General features: G+C 44.3%; 2 non-coding genes across 2 annotated transcripts; both read right to left on the bottom strand.

Annotated features, from left to right (window-relative positions):
- Positions 1–343: 343 nt before the first annotated feature.
- LOC123992114 lies at positions 344–415 on the bottom strand. The gene has a single exon (XR_006831205.1). It is a non-coding gene; the product is annotated as a small nucleolar RNA SNORD50 (small nucleolar RNA).
- A 163-nt stretch (positions 416–578) lies between these two features.
- On the bottom strand, positions 579–650 carry LOC123991920. The gene has a single exon (XR_006831017.1). It is a non-coding gene; the product is annotated as a small nucleolar RNA SNORD50 (small nucleolar RNA).
- Between the last annotated feature and the right edge of the window lie 13,408 nt (positions 651–14,058).

The following is a 14,058-nucleotide window of genomic DNA, read 5'->3' as shown; positions in this document are numbered from 1 at the left end:
ATTTTTACATTTTTGTAGAAGCTCTTATCCAGAGTGACTTACAGGAGAAAATAGAGTTAAGTGCCTTGCTCAAGGGCACATTGACAGAGCCTTGTCGGCTCGGGGATTGGAACCAACGGCCTTTCAGTTACTGGCCCAACGCGCTAACCTGCCATCCATTTTCCTGAAAGTATAATTTAACAAAAATGTAAATTAACAAAATGTAATTTTGTTGTTGAAAAGTTTAATTGAAATACTGTAGAATTCCATTCATCCCTATTGAGGTCAAGGATCGGTAAGATGAACAGTTTCACATTAAACCCTGGTGCATGTTCAACTGTGGTATCAGAAATCTGCAAATGGTATTTCAGAAGACAGATCCAATAGGGTTGTCAATCTTACAGGAATCAGGTTCGGGATAGGTTCATCCTTAATACAATCTTGCAACAACTTTGCACAAAACTGGCAGTTGTTAGCTACAGACTATTTTTCCCATCCATGTCTGGTCTGCAGTTCCCTGAAAGACAGTACAGTCAAAATATTAACATGAAGTTTGTGCATGCATGTTCAAATGTATCATGATCAATTATGCTAATTGTATTTCAGAAGTCAGATCCGACAGGGTTGTCAATCTTACAGAAATCAGGTTCGGGATAGGTTCATCCTTAATACAATCTTGCAACGAGTTTGCACAAAACTAACATATACTTACAGCTAGCTACAAGATGTACTTTTCCCATCCATGTCTCAACATACATATATACATATATATAGTTGGTAGAGCATGGCGCTTGTAACGCCAGGGTAGTGGGTTCGATTCCCGGGACCACCCATACGTAGAATGTATGCACACATGACTGTAAGTCGCTTTGGATAAAAGCGTCTGCTAAATGGCATATATTATTATTATTATTATATATATACATACATATATACATATACATATATATACATATATACATATACATACATATACATATATATACATATACATATATATATACATATATACATATATATACATATATATATACATAAATATACATATATATATATACATATATATACATATATATATATACATATATATATACATATATATATATACATATATATATATACATATACATATATATACATATACATATATATATACATATACATATATATATACATATACATATATATATACATATATATATATATACATATATATATATATATATATATATATATATATATATACATATATATATATACATATATATATACATATATATATATATACATATATATATACATATATATATACATATATATATATATATATATATATATATATACATATATATACATATATATATATATATATATATATATATATATATATATATATATATACATATAGTGCTGACATGCAACTAACCATAGACAATAACCCACAAAATGGCAAAATAGGATCCCCAATCAGAGACAACGGCTGCCTCTGATTGAGAACCAATTCACCATAGACCTACATATACCTAGACATTCTAAAACCCCATAGATATACAAAAACCCTAGACAGGTATATTCCTAGACAATACAAAAACTAAACGAACCACCCTTGTCACACCCTGACCTAACCAAAATAATAAAGAAAACAAAGTTAACTAAGGTCAGGGCGTGACAAATTCAGCATAAATAAATAATGAAACATGTTCAATTTGGTTTAAATAATGCAAAAACAAAGTGTTGGAGAAGAAAGTAAAAGTGCAATATGTGCCATGTAAGAAAGCTACATTTTAAGTTGCTTGCTCAGAACATGAGAACATATGAAATCTGGTGGTTCCTTTTAACATGAGTCTTCAATATTCCCAGGTAAGAAGTTTTAGGTTGTAGTTATTATAGGAATTATATATTTCAATCTATACCATTTGTAGTTCATTAACCTTTGACTATTGGATGTTCTTATAGGCACTTTAGTATTGCCAGTGTTAGTATAGCCTCCGTCCCTCTCCTAGCTCCTACTTGGGCTCGAACCAGGAACACATCGACAACAGCCACCCTCAAAGTAGCGTTACCCATGCAGAGCAAGGGGAACAACTACTCCAAGTCTCAGAGCGAGTGATGTTTGAAACGCTATTAGCGTGCACCTTGCTGAGTAGCTAGCCAGCCATTTCACATCACATCGTTTATACCATCCTAATCTCGGGAGTTGATAGGCTTGAATTCATAAACAGCATTGCTGCTGACAAAACACACGAAAGTGCTGTTTGAATGAATCCTTATGAGCCTGCTGGTGCCCACCATCGCTCAGTCAGACTGCTCTATCAAATCATAGACTTAATTATAACATAATAACACACAGAAATACGAGCCTTAGGTCATTAATATGGTCAAATCCGGAAACTATCATCTCGAAAACAAAACATTTATTATTTCAGTGAAATACGGAACCGTTCCATTTTTTTATCTAACGGGTGGCATCCATCAGTCTAAATATTCCTGTTACATTGCACACACAACCTTCAATGTTATGTCATAATTACGTAAAATTCTGGCAAATTAGTTCGCAACGAGCCAGGCGGCCCAAACTGTTTCATATACCCTGACTCTGCGTGCAATGAACGCAATAGAAGTGACACAATTTCACCTGGTTAATATTACCTGGATGTTTTAGCTAAAAATGCAGGTTTAAAAATAAAAAAAATAATAATAAATAAAAAAAATAAAGTTAATGAACACCATTCCAACTAGGAAGAAAGGAATGGTTTGTGGATTAAGTAAACAGATAAGGGAGTTAACCTATGGTTGAACCAACAACTGAGCTCTGGGGTGTTTTATATAAGGCTGTGAGTGCATTCCTAGGTTCTGTTAATTAGAACTGTCAGCTAAGTGGTGATCGATAATGGTGAGGAGTCAAAAGTTAATTCAGCTGTGTTGTGTGTCCTGTGTATGTGCTCGTGGGTCAGAATGAACTCAGAATGAACTTTTAAAGTTCCCTTTGACCCGGTCGAGAGGAGGATAATTAATTTTAGGAGCAATGAAATTACGTATATAAACTGTTGCTCGTGGTAACGCGCTCCGAGAATAAATTCTGTTACTTATTATTGATAAGACTGGTCTCCGTCTATTTTATGCAAACAATTATCTTGAAAATTCTCTTGAAATAGATTAAGGGAATTAAATGAAAACACATTGGTATATTTAAATTACAATCACTTCTAAAGGCTTCTGTAATCCTGGTTACCTGTGCACATTCACTGTAAAATAATTCCCGCATCCATACACTGCACATGCCATTTGATGAATGGAAAGATGCATATGTTACAAAAGACCAAAAAGTTGAATGAATGAAATTTGGTTGTTGTCAAATAGGGCTACACTTTTAACCTGAAATGATGTGTCCGCTGCTGTCCTTGCGCGTCTCGGTCACTCATTTCTGCCTTCGCAATTTTTTTTTTTTTTTAAGAAGACGATTCACTAATTTTTCAAGAAATGCAGTAATGATAAATAGTATAATAGCCGGTCGTCCTCCTCTTAACCTATAGGGGAGGGTCTGGGTGGGCTTCTGTCCGCGGTGGCGGCTCTGGCGAGGGACGCGGACCCCACTTCACCATAGTCTTAGTCCGCCTTATTGTCCGCTTCCGTGGCTTTCTAACCATGGCCACCCTTCTCAATGACCCCAATGGACAGAGGGGCGGAAGCTTTTGGACAGAGGGGCAGAAGCTCTGGACGGAGGGGCAGGGGCTCTGGCGCCTCTGGGCTGAGGGGCTCTGGTGCCGGACAGGCGGGAGAATCCGGCAGCAGCGCCGGACAGGCGGGAGACTCCGGCAGCAGCGCCGGACAGGCGGGAGACTCCGGCAGCAGCGCCGGAGAGGCGGGAGACTCTGGCAGCAGCGCCGGACAGGCGGGACCACCTGCAGGGAAGAGACAGAGAGACAGCCTGGTGCGTGGGGCTGCCACAGGAACCACCAGGCTGGGGAGACCTTCAGGAGGTTTGGTGTTAGGAGGAGGCACCTGAAGGACCGGGCTGTGGGGGAGCACTGGAGCTCTGGTGCGCTACCTTGGCACCACTTCCCCAGGCTGGACAACTACTCTAGCCCGGACCCTCCCGAGTGCAGGCACAGGTTGAACCGGGCTGTGGGTAAGCACGGGAGATCTAGTGCTTACTACACGCACCTCTCCCTTAGGCTGCACTCCCACATTTGCCCGGCACGAGCGGAGCGCAGGCAGAGGACGCACTGCACCCTCTCAGCGCCCCGGAGACACAGTACGCAGAGCCGGCGCAGGATACCCTGGACCAAAACTGCGCACCGGCGACCAGACACGCTGAGCAGGCACCATACGCCCTGGCTCGATGCCCACACTCGCATGGCACTTTCGGGGGGCTGCCCTATAGTGCACCGGGCTATGGGCACGTACTGGCGACACTGTGCGCTTAACCGCATAACACGGTGCCTGACCAGTAATGCGCTGCTTATAATAAGCACGAGGAGTGAGCTCAGGTCTGCTACCTGGCTTAGCCCCACACCTTGTCTGCCCCCAACCCCCCCCAAAAATTGGGGGTTGCCTCTCGTACCTGTCGCGCTGCTGTGCTGCCTCCTCATATCGCCGCCGCTCAGCTTTCGCTGCCTCCAGCTCTGCTTTGGGGTGCCGATATTCCCCAGCCTGTGCCCAGGGTCTGGGTGGTGGGTGATTCTGTCACGGTCATCCTCCTCTTCATCTGAAGAGGAGGCGAGAAGGATCGGAGGACCAAAATGCGGAGTGATATGTGTTCATCATGAATTTTAATAAAGAAAACACTGAACACTGAAACACTATACAAAAACAGTAAACAAAATAACAACCGTGAAGCTAATGCGAGCTGCACTGAAACAAGCCATCAACATAGACAATCACCCACAAACAAACAGTGCAACCCAGGCTACCTAAGTATGATTCTCAATCAGAGACAACTCATGACACATGCCTCTGATTGAGAACCATACTAGGCCGAAACATAGAAATACCCAAATCATAGAAAAAATATTAGGTACAAATCTAGTATCGGGTTGGAGCCCCTTTGCCTCCAGAACAGCCTGAATTATTCGGGGCATTCAACAAGGTGTCAGAAAGATTCCAAAGGTATGTTGGCCCATGCTGACGCGATGGCATCACGCAATAATGCTTAATGTTATCCGGGATCCTTGGGACATCCCTAACCCTAACCTTTACCCCTAGCCTTACCATTTTAAATGTCAACTTCAATAGGGTAAGGTCCCAGATAGCATGGACTCCAAAATAATGGCCTGCCCAGCATTTTTATACATGATCTTAAGCATAATGGGATGTTAATTGCTTAATTATGGAAGTATGTATGGAAGCACCTGCTTTCAATATACGTTGTATCCCTCATTTACTAAAGTTTTTCCATTATTTTGGCAGTTACCTGTATATAATAACTTTCCATTTCATTAGAAAATAATGGATTTATCTTAAATAATCAGATAAAAATCTGTAAAATGTGCGGTGTGTAGTGGCATGTCCTGAAATGCTTCCAGATTTTGAGAGCTTGGGACTATAAAGTTCTATCTACAAAAATATATTTAGGAGATAATTGGCTTTAAAGTTCCGAACCCTCAGTGGTTTTAATGGTGTCAGCAATTTGTATAGAGTATTATTTAGAACTTAACCACATTCATTGGGGTATTTAGAGTACTATATAGGTAGAGAGCCTTGTTCTGTTCAATGTTATGTCAATAACTACATTTAGGCAAATGCAGATAGCACCTTATAGTCCCTAGCTCTCGCATTTCTCCAACGCATAGGCTTAACATAGGCTTAATACATCATGTACTTCCACTGTATAGACACATGGTCAAGTAGCCTATCCATGTTCTCCACCAAAACTTGATTATGGTAAAGCAGTAAAGCTTGGAAATATAATTAATGATATGTATTCATAGCCTACCAGCCTGTAACATTGATGTATGATAATAACTGAAAGGGTTCTATGTTCCCTGTAATATACCACAGATGAGGGATTTGATTCGTAAGGGGTTGGTCAATTTTATCCAGGGACTGAATTACACATTATGTAAGGTCTCATGTGTGCCGTCCAGACATTCACCTTGTTTAATGTCTCTCAGTGTTATAACTAAATCTCACTTACAACTGACTGGTGATGAGTGATTTACTCAAACTCATCTAACTCCACTACTCTATCCATCTCCCCACCAGATAGACGTTACACATATAGGAAAGATGTTACATTATGTTGCAGCTTAATAGGAAACTATTTTGTTTGGCACATAATGGTGCACTAGTTACACTGACTTGCATGGCATCACTCACCTAAAAAACTGCAAAACAGATGTTGCAGGATTTATATTTTGCATTAAAGAGGACAGTGAATCCACCTTAATGAAAGTCACAAAACCCCTGTTTCCAGACACAAACCACGTAAATGTGTACTTAAATTGATACATTTTCCTTCGCCATATGTGACATGCTACAGACGCTGAAACAATCTCTTGTGAAGATAGATAGATGTAATCTACACAGGGCAACATGTCATTTTTGAACCTCTGGATCCCCGTGGGGGGGGGGGGGTTAACAGTTGTTTTAATATCTAAAACAAGTGTTGAACCTCATCCAAATAGGTAGAATTCAGAAGAAATGTATCCAATGTTGTTTTGGTTTTCCTTGCCTATAAAACCTTACATGGACCTTGATTTTACAAGCACAATTAAACACTTTCCCAAAATAGGTCTGGTTGCTATGTGACAGAGAGCTGCCTCGCTGCCTCATTTACCTATTTATCTCACTGAGCCGTGGATTGGTCTATTGAGGGTCGTATCAAATTCTATATGTAGCATGTCTCCCAATGGAACACACCAATGTCGCTGTTAGCTAGATGGAATGACCGAGCTTGATTCAATGCACCCTGCAGTTTTATTCAGCTGGTAAAAATAACTTTAGAAGATACTGACCGGATGAGTATCCTGTAGATTAACCCCAGATGAATTGCCCAACAGAGAGGTCCTAACCATGATAACCATCTTGGAGCATTAGGAAGCAGAGAGGAGAGGCCCTGACTCAATTGTTAGTAATGAACAGTGGTTTGGTTTCCGCTCCCTGTGCATTAGCAGGGCAAGGAAGACTGTAACCATAGCCACGGTTATGAGCAGATTGCACCTTCGCCCTTCATATTCCGGAAAGACTAAAAATAAATGAACAATAAACTTCCAGTTGTCATGTTACTGTTGTTAGGCTACATGTCAGAATGAAGATTGAACGTGGACATAATAATGAAAAAAGATGGATAGAATTAGGATAGAATTGTAGGGAAACAGCAGTATGTCAGCTACACATAAACATTCTCACCAACCACTAGATTAATAAAATACTTGGACTTTGAAACAGTTTGGTTGCTTTAACAGCCATGTCCCTCAAGTGACTCATGTTAACCTCAATCTCAATGTAAGGATCACCATCAGCTCTGGGCTAAAAATATAGAATGATCCTTTTCAAACAACATCGGCTCTCGCACCAGCTTTATGATTTCATTGGGGCGTGTAGATGTTAACATTCAAGTATAATAAGTTGTGCATTTAGCAGGACCTCCATGTGAACATATACATCTGCTTCTGAAGTACTGAATAGCATTACAGTAAGTAAAGGGTTGTGTCCCAATTAGCACCCTATTCCCAATGTAGTTGTCATGTTTTGTCATTTATTATCTTGTCTTGTCCCTGTGCTTCCCATTCTATTCGTTTCCCTCTGCTGGTCTTATTAGGTTCTTTCCCTCTTTCTATCCCTCTCTCTCCCCCTCCCTCTCTCACTCTCTCGCTCTCTCTTCTCTCTATCGTTCCGTTCCTGCTCCCAGCTGTTCCTATTCCCCTAATCAATCATTTAGTCTTCCCACACCTGTTCCCGATCCTTTCCCCTGATTAGAGTCCCTATTTCTTCCTTTGTGTTCCGTTCCTGTCCTGTCGGTTCCTTGTCTAGAATTCACCGTGCTGTGTTTGTGTATCGCCCTGTCGTGTCGTGTTTTCCTCAGATGCTGCGTGGTGAGCAGGTGTCTGAGTCTGTCTGGTTCAAGTGCCTTCCCGAGGCAACCTGCTGTTCACCTGCTGTTCAAGATCGAGTCTCCAGTTTGTCCTCGTCATTTCGAGTGAAAGTTGTGTTTTTTGTTTGTATTTACTTTACTGGATTAAAGACTCTGTTTTCGCCAAGTCGCTTTTGGGTCCTCTTTCACCTGCATGACAGAAGGAACCGACCAAGGAATGGACCCAGCGACTTCAGACGCTCGTTACACTGCCGTCGAGATCCAAGGAGCCATGCTCGGCAGACACGAGCAGGAATTGTCTGCTGCTCGCCATGCCGTGGAGAACCTGGCCGCTCAGGTTTCCGACCTCTCTGGACAGTTCCAGAGTCTACGTCTCGTGCCACCTGTTACTTCCTGGCCTGCCGAGCCTCCAGAACCTAGGGTTAATAACCCACCTTGCTACTCCGGGCAGCCCACTGAGTGCCGCTCCTTTCTCACGCAGTGTGAGATTGTGTTCTCTCTCCAACCCAACACATACTCTAGAGAGAGAGCTCGGGTTGCTTACGTCATTTCACTCCTTACTGGCCGGGCTCGAGAATGGGGCACAGCTATCTGGGAGGCAAGGGCTGATTGCTCTAACAAGTTCCAGAACTTTAAAGAGGAGATGATTCGGGTTTTTGACCGTTCAGTTTTTGGTAGGGAGGCTTCTAGGGCCCTGGCTTCCTTATGCCAAGGTGAACGGTCCATAACGGATTATTCTATTGAGTTTCGCACTCTTGCTGCCTCTAGTGAGTGGAACGAGCCGGCGCTGCTCGCTCGTTTTCTGGAGGGACTCCACGCAGTGGTTAAGGATGAGATTCTCTCCCGGGAGGTTCCTTCAGATGTGGACTCTTTGATTGCTCTCGCCATCCGCATAGAACGACGGGTAGATCTTCGTCACCGGGCTCGTGGAAGAGAGCTCGCATCAACGGTGTTTCCCTGCTCCGCATCGCAACCATCTCCCTCCTCTGGCTCAGAGTCTGAGCCCATGCAGCTGGGAGGGATTCGCATCTCGACTAAGGAGAGGGAACGGAGGATCACCAACCGCCTGTGCCTCTATTGCGGAGTTGCTGGACATTTTGTTAATTCATGTCCAGTAAAAGCCAGAGCTCATCTGTAAGCGGAGGGCTACAGGTGAGCGCAACTACTCAAGTCTCTCCATCAAAATCCTGTACTACGTTGTCGGTCCATCTACGCTGGACCGGTTCGGGTGCTACATGTAGTGCCTTGATAGACTCTGGGGCTGAGGGTTGTTTCATGGACGAAGCATGGGTTCGGAAACATGACATTCCTTTCAGAGAGTTAGAGAAGCCTACGCCCATGTTCGCCTTAGATGGTAGTCATCTTCCCAGTATCAGATTTGAGACACTACCTTTAACCCTCACAGTATCTGGTAACCACAGTGAGACTATTTCTTTTTTGATTTTTCGTTCACCGTTTACACCTGTTGTTTTGGGTCATCCCTGGCTAGTATGTCATAATCCTTCTATTAATTGGTCTAGTAATTCTATCCTATCCTGGAACGTTTCTTGTCATGTGAAGTGTTTAATGTCTGCCATCCCTCCCGTTTCTTCTGTCCCTACTTCTCAGGAGGAACCTGGCGATTTGACAGGAGTGCCGGAGGAATATCATGATCTGCGCACGGTCTTCAGTCGGTCCCGAGCCAACTCCCTTCCTCCTCACCGGTCGTATGATTGTAGTATTGATCTCCTTCCGGGGACCACTCCTCCTCGGGGTAGACTATACTCTCTGTCGGCTCCCGAACGTAAGGCACTCGAGGATTATTTGTCTGTGTCTCTTGACGCCGGTACCATAGTGCCTTCTTCCTCTCCGGCCGGGGCGGGGTTCTTTTTTGTTAAGAAGAAGGACGGTACTCTGCGCCCCTGCGTGGATTATCGAGGGCTGAATGACATAACGGTTAAGAATCGTTATCCGCTTCCCCTTATGTCATCAGCCTTCGAGATTCTGCAGGGAGCCAGGTGCTTTACTAAGTTGGACCTTCGTAACGCTTACCATCTCGTGCGCATCAGAGAGGGGGACGAGTGGAAAACGGCGTTTAACACTCCGTTAGGGCATTTTGAGTACCGGGTTCTGCCGTTTGGTCTCGCCAATGCGCCAGCTGTTTTTCAGGCATTAGTTAATGATGTTCTGAGAGACATGCTGAACATCTTTGTTTTTGTCTATCTTGACGATATCCTGATTTTTTCTCCGTCACTCGAGATTCATGTTCAGCACGTTCGACGTGTTCTACAGCGCCTTTTAGAGAATTGTCTCTACGTAAAGTCTGAGAAGTGCTCTTTTCATGTCTCCTCCGTTACTTTTCTCGGTTCCGTTATTTCCGCTGAAGGCATTCAGATGGATTCCGCTAAGGTCCAAGCTGTCAGTGATTGGCCCGTTCCAAGGTCACGTGTCGAGTTGCAGCGCTTTTAGGTTTCGCTAATTTCTATCGGCGTTTCATTCGTAATTTCGGTCAAGTTGCTGCCCTCTCACAGCTCTTACTTCTGTCAAGACGTGTTTTAAGTGGTCCGGTTCCGCCCAGGGAGCTTTTGATCTTCTAAAAGAACGTTTTACGTCCGCTCCTATCCTCGTTACTCCTGACGTCACTAGACAATTCATTGTCGAGGTTGACGCTTCAGAGGTAGGCGTGGGAGCCATTCTATCCCAGCGCTTCCAGTCTGACGATAAGGTTCATCCTTGCGCTTATTTTTCTCATCGCCTGTCGCCATCTGAGCGCAACTATGATGTGGGTAACCGTGAACTGCTCGCCATCCGCTTAGCCCTAGGCGAATGGCGACAGTGGTTGGAGGGGGCGACCGTTCCTTTTGTCGTTTGGACAGACCATAAGAACCTTGAGTACATCCGTTCTGCCAAACGACTTAATGCCCGTCAAGCTCGTTGGGCGTTGTTTTTCGCTCGTTTCGAGTTTGTGATTTCTTACCGTCCGGGTAGCAAGAACACCAAGCCTGATGCCTTATCCCGTCTGTTTAGTTCTTCTGTGGCTTCTACTGATCCCAAGGGGATTCTTCCTTATGGGCGTGTTGTCGGGTTAACAGTCTGGGGAATTGAAAGACAGGTTAAGCAAGCACTCACGCACACTGCGTCGCCGCGCGCTTGTCCTAGTAACCTCCTTTTCGTTCCTGTTTCCACTCGTCTGGCTGTTCTTCAGTGGGCTCACTCTGCCAAGTTAGCTGGTCATCCCGGTGTTCGAGGCACTCTTGCGTCTATTCGCCAGCGCTTTTGGTGGCCGACTCAGGAGCGTGACACGCGCCGTTTCGTGGCTGCTTGTTCGGACTGCGCGCAGACTAAGTCGGGTAACTCTCCTCCTGCCGGTCGTCTCAGACCGCTCCCCATTCCTTCTCGACCATGGTCTCACATCGCCCTAGACTTCATTACCGGTCTGCCTTTGTCTGCGGGGAAGACTGTGATTCTTACGGTTGTCGATAGGTTCTCTAAGGCGGCACATTTCATTCCCCTCGCTAAACTTCCTTCCGCTAAGGAGACGGCACAAATCATTATCGAGAATGTATTCAGAATTCATGGCCTCCCGTTAGACGCCGTTTCAGACAGAGGCCCGCAATTCACGTCACAGTTTTGGAGGGAGTTCTGTCGTTTGATTGGTGCGTCCGTCAGTCTCTCTTCCGGGTTTCATCCCCAGTCTAACGGTCAAGCAGAGAGGGCCAATCAGACGATTGGTCGCATACTACGCAGCCTTTCTTTCAGAAACCCTGCGTCTTGGGCAGAACAGCTCCCCTGGGCAGAATACGCTCACAATTCGCTTCCTTCGTCTGCTACCGGGTTATCTCCGTTTCAGAGTAGTCTGGGTTACCAGCCTCCTCTGTTCTCATCCCAGCTTGCCGAGTCCAGCGTTCCCTCCGCTCAAGCGTTTGTCCAACGTTGTGAGCGCACCTGGAGGAGGGTGAGGTCTGCACTTTGCCGTTACAGGGCACAGACTGTGAGAGCCGCCAATAAACGCAGGATTAAGAGTCCAAGGTATTGTTGCGGCCAGAGAGTGTGGCTTTCCACTCGCAACCTTCCTCTTACGACAGCTTCTCGTAAGTTGACTCCGCGGTTCATTGGTCCGTTCCGTGTCTCCCAGGTCGTCAATCCTGTCGCTGTGCGACTGCTTCTTCCGCGACATCTTCGTCGCGTCCATCCTGTCTTCCATGTCTCCTGTGTCAAGCCCTTTCTTCGCACCCCCGTTCGTCTTCCCTCCCCCCTCCCGTCCTTGTCGAGAGCGCACCTATTTACAAGGTACATAAGATCATGGACATGCGTTCTCGGGACGGGGTCACCAATACTTAGTGGATTGGGAGGGTTACGGTCCTGAGGAGAGGAGTTGGGTTCCGTCTCGGGACGTGCTGGACCGTTCACTCATTGATGATTTCCTCCGTTGCCGCCAGGATTCCTCCTCGAGTGCGCCAGGAGGCGCTCGGTGAGTGGGGGGTACTGTCATGTTTTGTCATTTATTATCTTGTCTTGTCCCTGTGCTTCCCATTCTATTCGTTTCCCTCTGCTGGTCTTATTAGGTTCTTTCCCTCTTTCTATCCCTCTCTCTCCCCCTCCCTCTCTCTCACTCTCTCGCTCTCTCTTCTCTCTATCGTTCCGTTCCTGCTCCCAGCTGTTCCTATTCCCCTAATCAATCATTTAGTCTTCCCACACCTGTTCCCGATCCTTTCCCCTGATTAGAGTCCCTATTTCTTCCTTTGTGTTCCGTTCCTGTCCTGTCGGTTCCTTGTCTAGAATTCACCGTGCTGTGTTTGTGTATCGCCCTGTCGTGTCGTGTTTTCCTCAGATGCTGCGTGGTGAGCAGGTGTCTGAGTCTGTCTGGTTCAAGTGCCTTCCCGAGGCAACCTGCTGTTCACCTGCTGTTCAAGATCGAGTCTCCAGTTTGTCCTCGTCATTTCGAGTGAAAGTTGTGTTTTTTGTTTGTATTTACTTTACTGGATTAAAGACTCTGTTTTCGCCAAGTCGCTTTTGGGTCCTCTTTCACCTGCATGACAGTAGTGCTCTACCTTTGACCTGGGTCCATAGGGCTCTGGTCAAAAGTAGTGCACTACATAGGGAATAGGTTGCCATTTGGGACGCAACTCAGATGCCATGTTTCAACAAGGAGACCTACCAACTGTCTGAAGTTCCATCTTTCATGTGTCATTATAGAAACTACTTGATTAATTGAGCTTTAATTTAGTTTTATTGGAAAGAGTCGACAAGTTGAGTTTATTATTTTCTATATAATGGTGAGTGGTGGTGCAGCTGGAGTTTCTCTCACAGTGAAGGTTTACGGTACACGAATACCATAATTGAAACAAAGACGTGTTGTTCAAGTGGCTCGGTGCGAAAGCCATTGTAAATTACAACGTGATTAAGGTCATACACCCCTGCCCAATAAAGCCTATGTTTGTTAAGGCAGCAGAACTCTCACAGGAGTGAATAACTGCTCTTCATTTATATCGCCATGTTTTGACTTGTTTTTATTGGGAACAAATGTTCTCATATTTATGGCTCTCGATAAATTATTTTGGTTTGAAAAGGCTAACTTGGCCCCTGTGCAGTATCAGTAGTCTAATCCTTCTTTTGAAAAATTGTTGAGCAAACCAATGGATGCATAATGTTGGACTACCTTTTACACAAAATAATAAAATAACTTCTGAAAGGTTGTGTAGGTTACCTTCTAAATCTAATCTGTTAGTTACTAACTACCTGTCCAAAATTGTAATCAGTAACATAACTTTTGGAATACCCAAACTCAGTAATGTAATCTGTTTACTTTTGAATTACTTTCCACTTAAGAGGCATTAGATGAAGATTAAATCAAATGCATTTGGTGTGTCATCATAGTGGTCTCTGACTTGTGCTCATCATTTGGTGTGTCATCATAGTGGTCTCTGACTTGTGGTCAGACTCGCTCAGGTGTCATTTTGAAAGCAGGAAGGTGTCGTAATACATTTTTATGCTAACATACTTCCTGAATTTACAAGTAATCCAATAAGTAATCATCTAGTTTTTCAAAAGTATTCTTAATCTGA

The sequence above is a fragment of the Oncorhynchus gorbuscha genome, linkage group LG12 (genome assembly GCF_021184085.1).
Source record: "Oncorhynchus gorbuscha isolate QuinsamMale2020 ecotype Even-year linkage group LG12, OgorEven_v1.0, whole genome shotgun sequence".
NCBI classification, from domain to species: Eukaryota; Metazoa; Chordata; class Actinopteri; order Salmoniformes; family Salmonidae; genus Oncorhynchus; species Oncorhynchus gorbuscha.
This window is presented reverse-complemented; position numbering and strand designations above follow the sequence as displayed.